The 18140-nt window shown below is 42.9% G+C and overlaps 1 long non-coding RNA gene across 2 annotated transcripts; it reads right to left on the bottom strand.

The window, feature by feature from the left end:
- Positions 1–4648: 4648 nt before the first annotated feature.
- Positions 4649–16827, bottom strand: LOC112565024. 2 transcript variants are annotated; one of them, XR_003099323.1, is made up of 3 exons: positions 16813–16827; positions 6423–6617; positions 4649–5568 (listed from the first exon to the last, which is right to left on the bottom strand). It is a non-coding gene; the product is annotated as an uncharacterized LOC112565024 (long non-coding RNA). The 2 variants fall into 2 exon arrangements; XR_003099324.1 differs by lacking the exon at positions 16813–16827 and adding an exon at positions 9001–9015.
- Between the last annotated feature and the right edge of the window lie 1313 nt (positions 16828–18140).

Raw genomic sequence — 18140 nt, 5'->3', positions numbered from 1 at the left:
ACGGGATCAAGCTTTAAATGAGACGGAAATCCACGTGGCTTAATATGGGATAATGAAAACGCACCCACGAGCTCAAACCGGTTATTAGTCATGACCTTTTTTTTTTCTCTCGTTTGAGCGAACTGATGGTTGCTGTAGACGAGCGATGAATTGGGGAAAAAAACTACAAGTAACCGAAGTGAATGCTTTTATGCGATCGTCACGCGCCAACAAACGCTCTTACTTCCTGTCACGTGACCCTGTTTGGTTCGGCTCGCTTACATCTTTTAAGTCTCGAAATAGAAAGTTGGATTGCTGGTTGCTATTGATGTAAGTAACAAAGTCGGACCTGATCCTCGGCATACGCAGTTATTTGATATACGTCCTTGAATCTTCTCCGTTCTGGGCAACGAGCAGACCCACGTGACCCCAACCCCTGTCCCCCTTCCCCTAACCACATCAACAACAGCGTGCAGCTGTTAGCGTCTGCAAACAAAATGTTTTCTTCATTCTTTTGAAAGTATTAAGGACATGGTGAGGACTCACAGCTGTTCATATAAGTCCTGCATGGACGACGCTGGTGCCGTAAAAAAAAAATGTTGTTGACTTGGAAACATCGTCCCTGATTGTGGACGAAAACAACGTGGCAAATTAACTGCACACGTGCTTTGTGTAGAGGTATACTCTCAGGGTTAAAGACTGGAATGAGTTTTCGCTATCTCAGCTTTTTACTCACGTATCCATTCCAAGCTTCCAGACGCCAGCAGACACGCATGCGCAGATTATTCTAGAAGACATGTGCATAAATTTCCTAAACTCGCGTGCTGCTATGAATCTGTTTGTCCACGTGTTAGCGTGGAATTGTCCAAGTTTAATTTAACCTCAAAGCCGTGTTGATGCCACACATGGAGGAATGTCCTGTTGTCGGCCTGCGCCTGCGCAGTAGGTTTGAAAGGGTTATCTGGGTAAAAATCTGACATCGTTGGCTCAAATAGTTTCTTATCTGTGATTTTTCTTTTTAGGGTTTGTTACTGGGTTGTTGATGCTGTTTAAGAACAAAGTGAGTGAGTGCTTACATCCCGCAACTGGAGTCTGCTGACTTCTTCTTGGTCCATAATCTGTTGTCTGAGAATAACTTCAGTCTGTTGTCTGCTTGAGCATGTGAACTCTTGTCCACTTTTCTACTTCTTCTCTGCACTCCCCCGGATGTTGCGTATAATTTTTCAATCCGTAACCTATACTAGATGCTCCGAGCATCACACACACACACAGACACACACACCAGACTCACAATGTTCTATTTCTATCCCAATGCAACCAGTTTTGACCGGCCGAGGCTATCGATCGTGCGGCTGGCAGCGTCCGGTTCACTCCGGTGTTGATGACGTTACGAGGGTCTGTGTGCTCACTGGCCGTGACGGCGGGCTTTGAGAGGATCAGAACTAATTGACCAGCCCACAGCATTCACAGAGCGTAGAAATCTGTGGACCAGCCAGCCAGCCAGCCACCAGTGACGTCACAGTCCAGTCATGGCGGCGGAGAGGGGATTGTGGGATCTTCCTCCTGACCTCGCAGTGTCCAGATTCCTTGCATGGCTGTCGAGGTCCAACTGATATTTTCATTGTTCCAGCTTACCTCAAGTTAAAAAAAAATTATTTGGCTGTAGGAATGTTTGTTTAGTACACGTGACAGTGTCAACACGGCGTTGAGTGGACCATGCACTATGCCGTTAGCACCAAGGGTTTAGCACACAAAGCAGTGTTTTCAAAATCAAGATGAACACCATTTGTCCATACACACGGGTAAGAAAATGTAGACTATGGAATCCCACTGATGACCTTCTCCAACTGTTTGTCTATCAGTCCAGGAATTGTGACAGGCAGTTTGGTATCGAAAGGTCCCAGTACTTTACCTTACTGTACTTAGCATCGGGGGCCCTGAGTTCAGACCCAGTCCAGTGCACTCTCTCTCTCTCTCTGCACGTGGCACGTGATTACTGGACCAGCTGATCTCTTGTGATACAGACCTATTGTTGGCTGGAGTACTCGACAAGCTACTCCAACCCTCGCTCCCGAAGGTCTTTGCTACTGTTTTGTTTTAACTATCAAGTAGATAGCGCCAAGACGGTGTTCATCTGTTCCTGTCGTCTCCTCCTTCCCCCCTGTGGCCCCAACGTTTGAGTTATAATGTGCAGGGCGCACGAAGTGGCTTCGAATTTTTTTTTTTTTTTTTTGCTGACTGAAGATAATGTAGAATACAGAATTTTCCCTTTCCCTCATCTACTTCTCACCGCTGTCCCTGGATAAAGTAAAGGAGAGGTCGTGTAGCGAGTGCAAGGTATGAACCTCAATTGTGCACCTGATTAATGAAGCTCTTAGTCACCTTTTATTTTTTTCTTCATCGCAATTTTTGTTTTCGCTTTCATGTAACCGGAATGTTGTGTTTGCCTTGGTGAGGAGTTTCTGTTTGTGATCTGCATAGGGGCTTCCCCCCTGTCACGAGATATTTTGGTTTCTGCTAAATGCGTTGAGATTATATACTATTTATAGAACATTCCTTCTTCTAACACACGCACGGACACACACAAAAGAAAGAAACATGAATAACGAAATGAAGGATGAAAGCGTATTCCAGCCTGTCAGCTTGTGTCGGGGTGTGTATGTGTGTGCGTGAGACTGTACGTTGCTGACATCGCGCCGCAAGGGTCGAACCTCAGACGATAACATTGAGATTACACGCTTGACGTAAACAGGAAGTGCACGCGACAGTACATCGTGACGTGTGGGCTCTCCTGAAACACCACGAGACAGTTACATTACTGTAGGAGACTACAGCCAACCTGAGGGTGAGTAGGTCAGGACCGGTAATCACGTTGAGTCTGCAGCTGACAGGCCTGTAACATCAGCAAGGGGCGTAACTGCAGGCTTCCAATTATTTGTTAGGGAGGAGAGGAGGAATGTAGAAACTGAGGGTGGCGTACTCGGATGCCGTTTGTAATAAGCAAGTCACGTGATCTTTTCTTTTCTTTTTTAATGATGGTGTTTTATTAGACCAGCTCGTTATATTTTGAGCGGATAATACAGTCATCTGCTCTTGTCTAAGATGAAGTGCAGTATATTGAAAAAAGAAAATGAATTCGTTGAGTGATATGTGACCTCCTGAAGGATTTATTTTCGATAAAAGTGTGACGAGACCATTTATTCTTTCCGTTATGAAACATGCTGAGGTAGTATTCATTTCTTTGGTGACAACTGATTGATTAGGAGCTCTCATTGAAAATCGATCAAAAGCAGTTCCACTTGGAAACATGGCTTTCTCATACGGTTTATTTTGATTCTTTTGATTGTGTGTTGGTAATTACCGAAAGAATAACCGACATTCCTGAGGAAATTTAACAATTAAGACTATACCGCATGCTTCACAAAATTTATTTCTGGAAATGTTCGTCGCTTGTCACTAAACAAAATCCGAAGTGAATCGATTCATCACCACCACATCATATCTTTGTTATCTCAAGACGAGGTTATCTCAGTGGTATAGAAGGGATAATTGAGTGCATTATTTAAACAAAGAACCACTTGAGTAAATAATTTTGCTATTTGAGAACACTGGTACCAACAGAATTGAGTATCTTCATTGAGTGCTGTAAATGGTTCTTTTTCTAAAAAAAATAATAATGAAAAGAAAAGTGAAGAAAACCAAAATTAGTCTAACCCTGTCCTAGCATTTATCATTCTGGATGGTGTGGGAAACCGATTCAGAGATGACTTCGAGGAGAGAGGTCAGTTCCTGGTAGAGCCATAAGTTTGTACTAAAGGTGTAAAAAGTCTTGCCCTGGAGACATGAAAGCTCGGGGTTGTAATCCCAAGACGCATTACAAGGAAACAGCTGATGCAGCAGGATTTCCTGATGTACCAGGATTACCGAGGAATCTCGGATACTTTCGTGTAAATAATTCTGTGTCCCTGTACTGCAAGTACTGTGTCCCTGTACGAGTTGTGGTTTGTAACCAGAGCATGTAGCCAGCAAGTGTAACATCTTGTCTGTCATCCAGTAATCTTGCTCCTGCCCACCTACAGCGTGCCACGAATAATAACTCAAGGATCAGATGACAGTTTCTGAGAAATATTCATCTCCAATGACAACCTTTAGACTTCAGCGGAAGTTTTACCATGTCGAGTAAACTCTACTCAAGTTCAACTATTTACTTCTCAAATTGCGATAATTACACGCACAGTGGTGTGACCATATTTTTAACAGAAACAGAAGACAGACAGACAGGCCGACAGAAATGCTGTGCAGTAGATGAAAGTGTCAAATGTACGGCTGTTAGAAGATAGAAACTTTCCGGTGTAAACATGGCGACTGAAATATTTTGAGACGGTATCGATGATCATCAGCATCATTGATGTCCTCCTCATTTCGTTCGTGTTTTACTTTACTTTTATCTTTCAAAGAGGAAACTGGAGAAAAACGTACAGAGTAGAAAAAATAAAGGAAAAACATAAATAAGAATGAAAACCAAACAAATAAAAAAAATCGAGCAAATTAAATAAACAAAAAATGAAAAATGAAGGAAAGTGAAGGATCTTGAAAAGAAAACAAATGGAATGGGAGGAAGGACAAAGAAATTAATCGCAGATTTGCGGTAGATGACACTAAAGAGTGGTTTTGCAAACACAACTTTTTATATTCTTATTGTTATAATTCTTACTTCAGGAATCACAAACAAACGACAAGAAAGAACGCGGTTTTCCCCCTTCCTGTTCAGGTCCCTGTATTTTTCACTTTTCCAGCAGTTGTCTCGTGACTCTGACACTTTACGTGCAACGACTTCTAGCTTTTCTTTCCCGACCTCATTGGATTCAAAGTAAATAGTTAAAATATTGAAAGTCATTCAATCAGCAACAGAAAGTCTCTTTTTTTGTGTCAGTTGTTTAGGAAAGCATGGGAGGTAGAAAGAAAACATTTGTTCCGTGTATAAAAAAAGACATAAGAAAACAAATTACAAGTCTTTTGTTTTTTCTTTCTGGTATGTAAGCAGTCTTGGACAGACAACGAATCACCAGTATTCTGCCTGAGGTCCTCGTGCTTGGGATGATCTTCCGGGAGGAGGACTTACCCTGGACGCTTCCTAACCATAGATTTTGTCGTAGCCGTACAACGCCTTTGCCACCATAGCCAGAAGCCACTCCGACCACTGGAGCTGCAGCCACGATGGGTCCTGGACGGAGGAGGTTGGCTCCACTGATGCCTGGGGCAGCGCGGGTGGCGCCGATGCTGGGAACAGCAGAGATGCTGTCAGCAACACCGGAAGCTGAGGCCACAGCGGAAGCAGAGCGAAGGACTGCGCCCAGTGCCTTGGGTCCAGCGAGCACGGGGTAGACGGAGGGAAGCCTTTAGGACGGCTGGGGCGTAGCCTACACCATAGCCTACACCATAGCCAGGACCATAGCCAGCACCATAGCCAGCACCATAGCCAGGACCATAGCCAGCTCCGTAGCCCACACCGTAGCCGGCACCGTAGGGACCGTAGAGGTTGCCAGCAAGAGCGCACGCCACGAGGGCAGAGAAGACGAGCAGATTCAGCTGCAAAGGGAGGAAAATCACAAAATGTGCAGTTCCTTTGGCGAGCGTGTAAATACTTAGTAAAATTCAACCAACCATCTGATGGAAAGAAGCACAACATCAAGGCATGTCTTTAAAAGAGGAAGAGAAGGAAGAAAAAGAAGTTAAAATAAGGAAACATTAATCAGAACAAGAAAAAAGTTAAGAAAAATGCAAATGTCGAGAACAGCTAACACTAATTTTATTTTAGGAAAAAAAACACCAGGCTTCATAGTATGACCATGAAAGAAACTGTTTGTTTTTTTTAACGTGTTTAATGAAAACGTTTTTAACGAGTATTTTTAAATCTCAATGGCTTCCAACAGTTATTACATAAACGGACTAAAATCTAATATGAATATTAGAGAAATGTCTGAGTATCATCTTTATTTAATCTTTGCACTGCTAGTAGCTTTCAGCTGGTCGATTGGAAAGTTTTACCAAATCCTCTTTTTTCGAATGTGTGTGAGATAAGCTCAATACAATTATTAAAAGTTATCTCTTTCGATCTCGAGAACACGCACAGACTGAACTCAGAAACGAGATCACGAATGTTCAGTCTTTACAAACATCGACAGCTGCATTCGAGAACAATCGTGATGTCATATGTGTTTTGACAACATCGACAGCTGCATTCGAGTACAATCGTGATGTCATATGTGTCTCGTCACCGGACGAACTGAAATAACCAGATTTCGCGAAGAAGTTTCGTAGACAGAACTCGGTCCTTTCCAGTTTAAATAAGTTTTAGGAAGCAAATATAGTCACAAGACAGTGCCAATGAGAACATCATTAATGCTAGAGCCGGGAAATGACAAGAAGAAAAGTCGACCAACCATTGTCTTTTCGTGGGACTTCGCGCGTCTGTACGTCGGCTCCAGAGTCCGAAAGGCGTAGTCCTAGACGAGGCTCTCTGTCTCTCGTTTTATACCACCCACTTTTGGCTTGTGGAGGATTTTTACGAGCCTTAAAAATGCTGATGAGGCACAGACCGTTTTCCTTAATGCCCGATGGCCAGGCATTGTTCTTTGCTGTTATTCATAGTCCAATGAAAAAAGGACCGTAAAGGTTTTTTGTATCTTTTATATAACATCTTTAAATGCACAAAACAATCTCCTGCACCAAGGAACAGCATGCATGTTATTGCCTAAAATTCTCTTGGAAACGATTTATATAAGTTATAAATTCTCCAGCGATGAATTGACAATCGTGTTTTGAATGTGCGCATGAAGCCACACCAGAAGATGCTTCAGCCCATTTTTTTTAAGAGTCAGAAGCGCATCTATATGAGTTTATTTTTGTTTGGGTAAGCCCAGTCTTCTGATGGGGTCAACAGCTTCAAAAGACAAGATTTCACAGAATTGCCAGAAGGTTACATCAAACTCTAATCATGGAGCTATATCAGGCATTTTTTTAAAGCTCTATAACTTTTATAATAGAAAATTTTTTTTTCAGTAAAAAAAATTTTTCCCTAATGGCAATTATTTGAAAGTTTAAAACAAAAAGAAAATCATATGAACTCTTCAGTTTTATTACATTAAAGGAGAAAGATTTATGTTATAAAAAAAGAAAAATGGAACTTCAGTGCATCACGAAGAAAGTAGCACTCTCTACATAGTTACATTTTGTAAACTTAACCAGGGAGATATTTTATTATTTATTTATTATTATTTTACACGCACTTTGACCTTTAACTGAGACAGAACTTTAGAGTTCTGAAATCAAATACAATTAGCATGAAGAATACAAGATAAAGAACTCTTCACTCAGTAAGAGAGAGAGAGAGAGTCGTTATGAGTTTTGAAATTCATCAAATGAGTGGCATGTACAATACAAGAATGAGAAGGAAACAATCACAAGAGTCTTCTTATCTCATCGCTTATTTATTTAAATTAAATAGATGGTCGGTCACCCTAAGAAAATTCGCTGAGGTTCGAAACTCATTAACATATTACAGCTCGTCTGTTTGCAGTTTCAGTCCCCCAACCCACACAAGATGCATACACATACACAACTTTGTCCGTTTCCAAAGCGCAAATGTTGCCAAAGGAATATGGTTAAATCGACAAAAAAAAAAGATGAATCTGTCTTCAGTTATTAGTTTATGTTCTTGAGTGACGCGAGGCATGAAGCCAGCGAATATATATTCGTGGTCGACACCTGACTCGCCACGGTCCACTGATCTTGATGGCGTTGTCATAACCGCACCGGCCGCCTTTACAGCCAGGTTGTAAAAAGAATTTATTGTGGCAGATTACAGGATAAGAAAGGGACACACATAAGGGCTTGGTTTCCCCTCTGTGCAGCTCGTGTACCCCCAGATTTAGGATGGTTGCGCACGAACGCAAGGTTTAAATAAAATGGAAAATCAGCGGAAAGTGAGCTCAGGTGAGTCTGTCCTAAAAACCATCTGTGATCCTTTCTCTCGTGGACATGCTCGTCGCCTCCAAATCTCTCGTCAGCGCAGAGGAGATTATCTCCAGCCGTTATCTGGAGGTAGGAGGGTGTCACGCACTCGGTAGTCAGTGAAGCAGGTGTGACACAAGACATCACAGTGAACCACGTGACCGCAAAACACAACAGGAAAAAAAAAAGGTTTGGTGTCACAAGTGGACAGGCAGTGACTTGAAGATAAAGTCTGCCTCAACCAGTGCAGCAAGAAATCTTTGCCACAAGTGAGAGAGTTAGCACTCAGAGGTCATCAACTCGCCAGCGGCGACCTCACTTCCGGTCGGGCGGAGTTTTCCAATCATCTAGGCCGACACACGTCCTCTTTGTAATCTCACTCTCATGGTCAGGACAGACAAGTCAGGGGTTGCCCCTACTTACGAACGCTCTGCCAGTATGAATTAGACAACAAGACAATACTCCATCAGTCACAGTCATTTCACTTTTTTACTTTCCCCACAGTCTTCTTCCTTCTTCTGTATTTTCACCCTCTTTCCCCCACCCTTCACTGAAAGCTAAGAAAATTTTCTTAGATAGGCTTGTGGAATTGCTGAAAGACCATTAGTTCCTTTTTGACGGGGACAAGCAAGGGCTGGGTAGGACCCCATGTTTGTATGATTGCTGGGGGTCACGCAAGTTGTTGACGGTGGGTGAGACAGAGCTTTGAACGACGGGAACGCTGAGGACAATGCAGTATCTCTGAGATCGTCTTTGCCTGTCGAGCTGTTTCCTAGAAATAGTCATCTGTCACCATATCTCGGTACCTCTGTGTCACCTTGTCAGATTGTATGCACGAGTTCTTGAAAGCATATCCCTAAAACTCGGTCTGTTTGTAGAGAAACTACAGAGCCAACACTTTATGCTTTTGTTCGTGTGTGTGTGTGTGCGCGCGCGTGCTCACTTTCATAGCACAGGAAGCAAAAATAAATCTCGCAAAATATTTGTTTGAAGTCTTTGTACACTTACCCCAGAGCTCAGTCACAAACAGACCTTAGTCATTGACCTCAGTGTCTTGAAGAAAACCGTGTGTCTCTTGCGCCGTTTGCGGAGTTTGTGTGAAGTCCTCCATGGCGACCTTTGAACTATTGTAAAGACTTTATATTAAAAGACTTTCGCGTTTAACATTTTATTCTGTATGTAAAGACTTTACAAACTTTTTATTTGTGTATCGTGCTGTCTGTAAACGGTTTATTTAGTCTTTCACATTGTGTTTTGTACTGCCGGTAAGCTCTTTACAAGACTGGACAAAGTGCTCACCGCCATGTTTTGTGTCGAATGGAAAGTTTTTGTGCTACAAAAATCTATGCAAGCAATGAACTGACAAAGGGTGTAGTGCCGTGTGTGACGTCATGGGGTGTTTATACGCGTCTCTGTAAACCTACTCACCCATCTGTATCGACAGTCGTCACGGAGGCGTGCTCTCGGCAACGTTCGGCCATAAAGTTGCTCCGCCATGTTTTCAGATTTGATTAAGATGAAAGCAGAATATGCACTGCGTATGACAAGTTTCTGTTTAGCAAACCGACCGCAGTTTTTGCCGATGTCTCGCACTCACTGCGACAGAAACTGGACACTAGACATATAGACACTAGGGGTAGGTGTACAGCAAGAACCACAAGTTATCTGCACTCAATTATCCCGGGTGCAATCAACTAATGGATAGAACACGCACATGGATGGATGTCCATATACTTCATCCCATTCCTAAGCATTGTTTCGTGTAATTTGTAATTGATGCACTATTCGTCTCTTCGTTTTCCTAGCTTGATAGAACTAAATATACAGACTTTGAATACTTATGAACAAGGCTATAAGAGCCAGCGAGGATGATTACAAATGGAGAACTAGAATCGGATGTAGACATTTATGTTTTTTTAGCCTGTAAAATGATGATTATGTTGGCAGGCACTGAAAATTTCCGAAAAGTATTAATTATATTGATATTTGTATATACCTGTGTTTTATGTCAGAAAGCAAAGGAAAACGTGCATCGACAGTAACAACAGTTACAAAAGTTCAAAATAAAAACATGGCTACCGCATCCCATTAATGTGAAGAGAAAATGCAGGGCGGGATGTGTCAGCAGCTGACCCCTGATAACAGTGAGCCACTCTGCTCTTAGTTCCTCGTTCCTCGTTCCTAGTCTCACGTGCACACAAATTCTGTCTCATTACAGTTTACAAAGGTCCTTGTTCCCAGTAAACACTGCATCGATATCCTGTTATTACTGACTTTGTATCAGCAGTATACTGTTCTTCCTCTCCTCTCCCCCTCCAGCGTCCCTCCCCTCCCTGAATCCGTCAAGAAGCTGAGGATTCTCATTATCACTAGATGATCAGCTAAACAGTGTTCAGGTCCTGATGAAATAATACAAATATACCTTCTACAGTACACTGATGCATCAGCTTTGCAAATGCGTGGCCTGAATCACAGTCACGTGACACGAGTGAGTGCAACTCATGACAGACTAGCGCTGCCCTCACCGGATGTATTATTTTATTAGAACTTGACGATACAAATCGAGATTCTGATTTCAATTATCTTAGCCTTGCCTGTGTTGATGCAAAAAAGAGTTGATTTCTTGCTCGATTTCTTTCATTCATCGACATAAAGAGAAAGAACGATCGTCATTCTAGCGGGACGAAAGATTCCATGACGATGGTCGAGTTTCATAGCTTATTTTATTTCATGGAGGACTTTAAAGTAGCCCATTATGCCGGAAATACAGAGCGAACAGTTCACATGCCGGTCACAAAGTCAGCTAGAACTTATTGCAGTGCTTTTTTTTTTTTTCATAATGCTGTCTTCCGCTGAGGAAAAGAAATAAAAATGCAGCCATTCGCAGAACACACCCTAACGATTCTTTCCTCGCATTGCTGGCTCACGGGTGGACTGAGGAACAATTATGGTTTACGATGCTCGCTGTCTTCTACCCATCCTTTCACGAGCTAGCAGAATCTCATAAACTAGAGTGATGCCTCCTTTTTTCTTTGTGTATTTTAAAAATTTTGTTCCGAACATGTTTTTGCGCCAGGCATAACATTTCAGTTGAGCTTCAGTTGTTTGAGAGTTATCTCCCACCAGGAAGTTAAGGTGCAGCGAGCAACTGGTGCGAGTCGATTCTGGAGCTGCTTGCTGTGTAGGTGGGGTAGGCATTACCTCCACCTCTTGAATCTTGAATCTTGAATCCACCTGAGATTTCTCCGTCTTTATCGGTTTTATTTGTTTGTTGTTTTTATTTTTCGTTTATTTTTGTTTGTTTATTTTGTTTGTTGTTTTTTTTTTTTTTTTTTGTTTCTTGTTGTTTGTTGTTTTGTTTATTTTGGTTTTTTTTTGTTTTATCCCATGAAAGCATCGCTTGCTGGACGTACTGACCCGAAGACCTTTTCATTCTCCAGAAACAGTATGTAAAACTCCAGTGTCTTTTAGGCTGAGGCTCGTTTTGCAGTGGGCACACGAACTCCGGGGCGTAACCAAATAAAATGGCCAGTGTCGCCGTTGGACAGACCCCAGACTTTCTCGAAGCTGTACAAAATGAAAGATTTGCTGAGAATGACGAACGAGGGAGCGACTTTTGTTGATTTTTCCGCCCTCGCAAATTAGATTCCAACAATTGACCTTAATGTTTTGATCGAAGACCTCCGAGAGACTTGCCGAAGACTACCCAATGTTCTGATACCGAGTGACTGAGAGCTGGAAGGAAGGAACTGGGTAGAAAGAAAAGAAATGAAAGAAAGAGGAAAACTTTAGTAGAAAGAAAGCAAGAGAAAGACAAGATCAGCAAAAGAATTATACCAAGTAAGCACTAACAATTAATAGATAACAAGCAGTGAATGCCCACCTACCAAGTAGGAAAGTACTCAACACCACAAATCTTTTCTTTTACAAATATTTGATTACACTGGTGTCATCTGAAAGGACTGTACTGACTTACAACCATCTGTCTTTAAAACTACTTCTCTTTGAAGCTATTATAATTATTATTGCAGGAATAAAGGTAGCTAACCATTCGAAATTATGGTATGAATCGGGCTCTTGTACTCTAAAAAAAAAAAAGAAAGAGGCTCAGTATGTCTGACCGCAGAATTCCTGTTTTCTATTTCACTGGCGATGGTGACCAAATTTTACACTCTGTAGAAGTACTGAAATGAGTAACTTTAATTTGGAATGTAGTTTAATAGACATTTAATAAACAACTCCTCAACTCGATATTAAATTGTCATCTAGCGGGTATTGTGAACATGCTAAACAGGTTGATAAGACACGAGCATTCACTACTTCCAGCTTCTTATAATTATAAGACAGAATAAAAAAAATTGATTGGAAGGAAGTTCAGAAAGAAAGAAGAAACGAATGAATGAAAACTTTCCACCACTAAACTGTCTGCATGCTAACGCACTATTGACTTCATTACAGTGGCACGGTCGGTTGGTCAACCACCTTTATTTGAATTTCCTCCTGACTGCATCTGTTTGCAAATACTTGGTTTGTCTGCTGAACATGATCAGTCATGCATGTCAGACTATGGTATGCAGCCGTACAATCTGTACCTTCCTCAAACACCCTGCCACCTGTCATACTATGATAAAGTCATTAAACTAGCGGCAGCTATTCCTATTAATTAATTTAATCTTCGTATAAACATGACCCGAAATATGCGATAACAAGCAGAGAGAAACACTTTTAATAAAATGTCGGTTTTACTCTGCTTTTAGCATAAATTTCGTGCAATGTTAATTTCAGATGGATCTCTTCTTGGTGCGAAATGTGAAATATTCAGACAGAAAAAGGAGAGAAGTCACTCTATACCATTCACTTCTCACTTTCTCTTCAATCCATCTTCTGCTATCGCTATTTTTCTATGAATGTGTGTGTGCGCGTGCGCGTGCGTGTGTGTGTGTGTGTTTTGTGCGTGTTTGTGCGTGTGTGTGTGTGTGTGTGTGTTGGCAGTACCAGTCGGCAGGTAATCACTGATGTGTATCCGCAACACCTGAACACTATTGATTGAGTTCACGCGTGGTGTAGCGAGAGCGAGGCTGTGCCTGGCGGTCTTTGCTTTCATCTCTCCTTTGTTCAGCCCCCGGACCCCGCCCATCCACCCTCCTGCCTCCTTGTGAATCAAGTCTTGAGTTTTTTCACCCGAGTCAAGCTGCAGGAACATTACAATAACAAACCAAGCCAACAGTGAATGAACTTCTGTGCACCCGCTACCCACATCTGCCAAAAGCAGGTTAAACCGTGTTGAAAAAATTACAGTCTGTGCGAGATTATGGAGATTAAAAGAAATAAAATACATACAGAACATGATTAGGGTTATTTTACAGAGTTGTAGCATTAGCCACAAAAAGCTGCCTGCTCTTATCTGCTCAACATAAAAATTCTCCGCGAGGACAACAAACACCAGCCTGTGTCTACTGTACTCAGTACTCGTACAGCTATTTATGGCAACAGGGTATTACGGAGCGGAGGATGATTTCTGGAGATGGGTGTGTGTGCATCGACCAGATGTAAATGAGAGTCATTAGTGAAAGTAGTTCTTGATGTGAGTACGCATACAAACACAGGCAGGCATGCAGCCAGGCAAAAGCATAAAAAAACGCAGGACAAATGTTACTTGAAGTGTTTAGCATCCGCAGCTGAGTATCTTTCGTCTGCACCCTCGTGGGGCCACATTAGGACACGTGCCTTGACATGTAATCTAGTCCGAGACCACTCAGGGGTGGGGCAGTTGTGAGCTGAGTAAGCGCTGGGGTCGGGGAGGCGGGGGAGAACAGCAGGAAGACGAGTGGAGCATCTTCAAGAACGGGGAGAGACATTATCTGCCCATGAGACCGTGTCTCGACTCGTTTATCGTCCGCAAGGCCGGTAACCCAATATTTCGACCAGCACCAGCATCTGTCGCAGCAGCCACCTATACTTTACTTTCGAGAACTCGATTAGTCAGACAAGAAGCCATACGGTACTTTGTTGAAACATGTGTCCGTCACATTCGCCGAGTCCGGGAAGTCCTCAGACAGGAGGGAGGGGGACAGTTGGTATTTTACACCGAGCCAGCAACTAAGGGTATATCAGGGTAAGCAACCATCCCTGTAAACAGATGCCGCATGGAGAGAAAAAAAACAGCGTGCCTGAGACGAGAATTGAACCCAGGACAGCCAACCCTCACTGTACTGGTGACAGGCGCTAACCGCCCTCAGACACGAACCCAGTGGTTCACATCAGTATTCAGGGAGGTGCCAGGAGTTGACAGCGACTAGCATCTAGTCAGCCTCTGCAGCTCGTCTACAAACATCGATCGGTGTGTATCGTAGGACACACACAGCCTGTCTCTTCAATGTGGGGACAGTGTTGATCCCCCGCCTCATCCTCTCTAGTCCCGTCCTGCATGTCTTCACTGCCGCTTGATTCTTCCCGCTGACCGGCTTCCAAAACGGTCTCTGTCACGGATGTCAGACCACGATCACAGAGATATAAGTTCATTGTCCATGTCCTCTTACCTTGACACACGTTCATATATTTCAGAAATCATTGTCTCCGTCAAAAATCTCCATAGAACATGTCTACAGGAACGTGTTTATGGCTCTTGTCGAGATGTCAACAATGTCCACAAAACATGTTTACAGATGGTCTCTGTCGGGATTCTTCATAGAACATAGATATCTAAGATCATGGTGTCAGGTGAATGAGCAGTTCCCTTTCACTATCGTCCTTTCCTCGCGTTTTGTCCATTCTTCTGTGCGCAGTAATTTAAATGCCAGAAGATGGAAGATGGTTATTAGGAGATGACAGATGACTGTGCATTGAAAGGAGTGAGAGAGGGAGAGAGCGTCAACACATAAATAATTAGCAGAATCCAGGGAGCCGGAAGAAGGATCCACAACCAGGACTAACAGTCTGAAGCTCCATCTTTAGGTTCATGTGATTATTTCTTGGACTCATCCTCCCACACCGACTTTCGCTTCGCATTGTAGTATCCAGAGGAGGAGCCTGAATCTCTCATATATTTTACCTCAATTAAGTAATTATTTAACATTCATTATGACTTAAATGAGGTGGAGAATGAATATCAATCGCTACTAAGTATTTCACTGTGCCAGTCTTGTTCAGAACAGTCTATGGGCCGTGAATGAAATTCTCTGAAAAACCGACATGGACCAGAATAACAGCAATTACAAAGGTGATTGGAATTATTTGGGGTGCAATAACGACAGAACCACCCAGAGGTAATACACTTTAAACGTTTTCTCTGTTGACCCACGTGTCGAGTGCTTGTCGCGTCCACGTGATTCGTAGAAAGCAATGTGTGTGTACATCAATCTCTGGGAAAAACCTTTAGAAACCTGTTCTGTTATTTTGAGCGAATGGAGATTCCCACTTTCGCTTCTGTGCAAATACTTGTAACAAAAAATGACGGGATAACCTGATGTAAGCCATCGGGCTAACCCTGAAATTCCGGGTATGGCGCCCACAATCTGATCGTGTGTTCTATTCACGGGACTCCACACCTGTTGTTAGTCACAGATTGTGGCTTTATCATGACTAGAAACATAGACTGTGGCTTTATCATGACTAGAAACACAGACTGTGGCTTTATCATGAATAGAAACATAGACCGTGGCTTTATCATGACTAGAAACATAGACTGTGGCTTTATCATGACTAGAAACAGAGTAGAGGGAGAGGTAGGTCATGGCAACGGGAAATATAAACGACGGCTGAGGGGAGGGGGTTTGATAAGTAATATAAGTGAAAACTCGCCATAGCTTCAAAAGATCAAAGCAGCCTCGTGATATTCGTGTCCCGTGTTCAAAAGTTAAAAGCACACTTAATTCTTGTCTAGGTCGGAACCTAAATACAAACCGGAATCCTGTCACTAGCTGTAGGTTGAGAAAAAAATGGAATTTCCCGCTCCCTCCCACACTTTGTCCCCATCCCCAGCAGTTCTACCCTGTGACTAGACTTTACACACAAGCCTAAGCTCTGAGAACAGACACCAAGGGGGTGGAGTGCTGGGGAGGGGTTGTGAAGGACCAAAGCCCTTTAAAGAACTATCAACACCTTATTTACGGTGACTGCCTCAAAATAAGAAAGTCAAAGGTAGTATTTTATATCATGATTGTAAATTTACAGGTAGCACCATGTTGCTTTGACTTTCACCTGCTGTATATCTGGGTATAGTGTGGTAGAGAGATTAGGAAAAGGGAGTGACGACAGGTGAGAGAAATGGATTTATGTCCATTGAATCGACTGTAGGTAGGTATGCTAATAATAAAAATATATTTATTATTTTTTGTTGCTGTACGCACATACCTCTCCCTGACGAACTAACTATTTATTCCACCTGTCTAACCGATTAGTCGCCCGTCTTTCTTTTATCCAAAGGTCAGCAGCAACTGGCAAAAATAGGTGTCACCGTTGGGGCTGGTACAAACATAAGAAAAGTTTTTTTTTTTAAATTTGAAGTTGTCGGCAGTATCTGAATGTCGGACAGGATGAGAGGAAAAACGCTAACTTTTTTTTTTTCATCTCCACTAGAAATTCTCAAAGTTCAGTAGTGAGACGAAGAGAATTGAAAGGAACAAAGAATATGGTTATGATACAAAGGAGCGGTCGAGCTGATGACAAGGAAACAAAGAAGAGTGTATATTATTTATGATCTGTTCGTTCGGATATGAGAAGCCACTGCAACGTGGCCAGGAAAACATATTTTCGTAAGCATTTGCAGACTCATTCGTGCATGAAGTGGTGGATGATGCAAGACGAGACAAACAGGCTCACCCTCCCCGTGTGCCAGCGCATCCGTCTTGCACCAGGCGTCGCCTCCTGGTCACGTGTCGCGTGATTTTCACATGAACAGCGCACGAGGAGACAACCCCGTGAGAGAGACAGAGAACGATAGGTGATAGCGGAAGGAGAAGAGCGAGAGAAAGGAGGAAGGATGGTGTGATAATGGCGAGCAGAGCGCGAGGAAGAAAGAGTCAGCGCCGGGAGGTCGAACCACCCTGACATCTGCCGGGCGCCGCCATCATCACGATGCACATGCGAGGAAGCGTGGAGGAGACTGATTTGGAGGTGACACAACCCTCCCTGTCCGCGGCGATGATGTCACTCACTCGTCCCCCTGTTGTCGTCCAGTCATCGCCACTTGTCGTCGTGGATGAGCTCAGCCTGGTCTGCGAGACGTCGCGTCATCAGGGGGCCAGCCAATCAGGCGACAGTGCGGTATCAGCTATAAATACATCCGCCGCCTGTTACTATTTTCGTCAACATCGCAGTAATGAGTCGAAGTGGGTTATGGGAAATGTTTCGGGAAACCCCGATTTCTGTCTTATTGCACGTGGACAGGAGTACAATTCTCAGATTTTCCCTCGTTAAAAGTGTTTGTGGTGACGAAGGTTAAATTTGCTCGTTAACTCAAAACCGCGAGAGGACACGTGCACATATATATGTATATTTAGACACACATCAACAAGGAAACAGCTAAAATAACAGACACTCAATGGCTCACAATCTTCATCAACACACCTGTTAGTCAGGCATGATCGCGTGCACACACTCACACTCACACTGAGACAGTTACTAGCGCACGCACACGCATGCGTATATCACATTTTTGATTTTACATATTATTGCATGCACAAAAACACAACCATCACCATCATCACAACCACGAGTTCCAGTAGGTAGGATAAACAAGTTTTTGTCCCCGGCTACATCCTAATTCCACACCCACACCCACATCCACACCCACACCCACACACCCACATAAATATGAGAGATATTCAATATTTCCTTCCGGCAAGTTTTTTCAAGTAAACAATTTTCAGTGAGTCGATGGACTGTTTTAGTCATTTACTCTGACCGAGTTGCAGGTTTGTTGGACGACTTTCCTGCACTTTCGACAGCAGCTGTCCCCTGCTGCTTGTTTTCGTGTTAAACAAGACATTAATGAGTTTTGTGCACGCACTGACCGTCTTCATTTTATGAGTGCAGTCGATAGGTGGTAAGAAAGTTTGGTTTGTGGTGAATCGGGACAGTCCTAGCAGCATGCAGGAGACAGAGAGTGAAGAAGAAGAAAAAGACTCGGTTTGTTTGAAAGTCAATTC

This window comes from Pomacea canaliculata, linkage group LG5 (genome assembly GCF_003073045.1).
Source record: "Pomacea canaliculata isolate SZHN2017 linkage group LG5, ASM307304v1, whole genome shotgun sequence".
Lineage (NCBI taxonomy): Eukaryota > Metazoa > Mollusca > Gastropoda > Architaenioglossa > Ampullariidae > Pomacea > Pomacea canaliculata.
This window is presented reverse-complemented; position numbering and strand designations above follow the sequence as displayed.